Below are 2,894 nucleotides of genomic sequence, written 5' to 3'. Positions count from 1 at the left end.
TTGCTGATTTAACAATGAACAATTGTTATTTAATTATATTTAATTATACAATTATAATTTACAAAATTCAATTATAATTTACAAAATACAAAAATAATTTAATTAACAATTGTGTTAGTTAAAGATAAAAAAGAAAACAAGCTTGTGGTTTCACTTATTTATTTTCTATTATTTATTTATTTATTTTTGGGTCTGTTTTCAATGTAAATGAGTTTGGTTCTGCTCTTTATTATTTTCTCCTTTCTGCTTGTTTTGGGTTTAATTTGCTTTTCTTTTTCTAGGTTTTTTTTTTTTTTAAGATTTGTTTATTTATTTTAGAGAGACAGAAAATTTATTTCATTTTAGGAGGAAGGGAGAGGGAAAGGAAGAGAGTTCAAGCAGATTTTATTCCCCACAGGGCTCAATCCCATAACCCTGAGATCAAGGCCCTAGTCGAAGCCAAGAGTCAGATGCTCAACCAAATGGGCCACCTAGGTGCCCCCTTTTTCCCCTAGTTTCTTAAGGTAGAAACTTAGATAACTGATTTGGGACATTCTTCTGTTTCAACATAAATATTTAATGCTAATGAAGCTGTAGTTCAGTGGATTCTGCAGGCAATCATTTGTGTGTTTCTTTGAGAAACATTTTCTCTAGGCATGGATATGGGATGACAGATTTTCAGATTTTTCTTCCAGAACATAATGATGCTGATTGCTATCTTTTCACTTCCTATGTTCTCTCATAGATCAGATGGTCAATTTTGCACTCCCTCTAATGGATGCCTGCCCCTTATTGGATTTCTAGGTTACTTGGTGTTACTCTGTGACACCAGCTTTTTGATAGGTTCAAGAATATGTAGGATTTTGTAGTTTATCTGGCTTTTTCTTGTTCTTAGAGGGGAACCATTCTTTTTAGCTCTCTTCTGTCTCAGTGAGAGGAAAACGTTCTTATTGATTTTTTTTTTTTTTAAGATTTCAGTTTCTTTAGAATGGTTCAGATTTATAGCAAAATGAGGAGGGAAGACACAGAGATTTGCCATATTCTCCCTACCCCCATGCATGCGTGGCCTTCCTCATTACTCTTGCAAGAGTGGTTCATTTGTTAGAATTTTTGAACGTACATTGATACATCATTATCACCCAGAATTCATAGTTTACATTATTATTTACTCTTGTTCTTATATACTACATGGGTTTGAACAAATGTATAATAAAATGCATTTATCATTATAACATCATACAATTTTCACTGTCCTAAAAAGTCTCAATGCTCCTCTTATGCATTTGTTCCTCTCACCTCAGCCCCTGGCAACCACTGATATTTTTATTATCTCTATAGTTTTGCCTTTTCTAGAACAATATAATTGAAACCATACAATACGTTGTCTTTTCAGATTGCCTTTTTTCACTTAGTAATATGTATTTACATTTCTTCCATGTCTTCTCATGGTTTGATAAATAATTTCTTTTTAGCACTGAATCATATTCCATTGTCTAACCTATCACAGTTTAATTATTTATTCACCAAGTGAAGGATATCTTGGTTTCTTCCATGTTTTGGCCATGACGAATAAAGCTGCTATAAACATTCCATGCATATGTGCTTTAGGATTTAAGTTTTCAACTCCTTTGGGTAAATACCAAGGAGCATGATTTTTTAGATCTTATAGTAATACTTATGCTGAGTTTCTTAAAACATACCACATCACCCACCCACAAACACACCCCAAACTGCCAAAGTACCTTCCAAACTGGCAGTATGTATTATTTTGCATATCCACAGCAATGAGTAAGAATTCCTGTTGTTCCACATCCTTGCCAGCGTTTGGTGAATTCTACCTTTTGGATGTTCTAACAAGTGTGTAGTAGTATCTCATTGTTGTTTTAATTTGCATTTCCATATGATATGGAACACCTTTCATATAGTTATTTCTTATCAGCACATCTTTTTTTGGTGAGGTGTCTGTTAAGGCCATTGACTTAATTGTTAATAGGGTTGTTTATTTTGTTATTTTTGAGCTCTTTCCATATTTTGAATAACAGTGCTTTATCTTTTGCAAGTATTTCCTCCCATTTTGTGACTTGTCTTCTCATTCTTTTGACATTTCATTCACAGAACAGAGGTTTTTAAATGTAATGGAGTTCAGCTTATCAAATATTTCTTCATGGAATATGCCTTTGATGTTATATGCTTATTAATTTTATTATGAAATTTAAAGTCAGTGTGTTTAATTCCAAAAATAAATCAATATTGTGTTTTTATTGTAATTTAAAAAATTATAAGTTAATTGTGAGAAATTAACATTTTAAAAAAAGTTTTTATTTATTTATTTGACAGAGATCACAAGCAGGCAGAGAGAGAAAGAAGCAGGCCCCCTGCTGAGCAGAGAGCCCAACTGGGGCTCATTCCCAGGACCATGGGATCATCACCTGAGCCGAAGCAGGGGCTTTAACCCACTGAGCCACCCAGGCACCCTAGAAATTAACATCTTATTATGTGAAATCTTCCTGTTCATAGTAAGTTGTGTCATACAGTTGTACAAACCCCTTTTTCCATCCTCCAGTAGGATTTAAAATGTTTCTTATGTACATTGTGCATGTTTCAATTTATTTTTTGATATTTTACTTATTTTTGTGTTATTTTAAATAGGTCACATCTTACAACTAGCGGTTATTTGTTGATGTGCAGATCATTCGTTCTGTATATTTAATTTTCCACCCAACTTCAATAAATTTTCTTACTGCTTGTAATTCTTTTCCTGATTCTCTTATTTTTTGCTCCAGAAAACAAAGATGTAAATTAAATTTAATGATGATATAACATTCCTTATTTTCAATTTTTACATTTTTTTCTATGATCTAATTGCATGAATATATTCAGAACAATGTTAATTACAGTGGTAGAAAAGAACATAT

The sequence above is a fragment of the Mustela putorius genome, unplaced genomic scaffold, assembly GCF_011764305.1.
Source record: "Mustela putorius furo isolate JIRA1106 unplaced genomic scaffold, ASM1176430v1.1 tig00000056_pilon_pilon_pilon, whole genome shotgun sequence".
NCBI classification, from domain to species: Eukaryota; Metazoa; Chordata; class Mammalia; order Carnivora; family Mustelidae; genus Mustela; species Mustela putorius.
Note: the sequence above shows the minus strand (reverse complement) of the source record.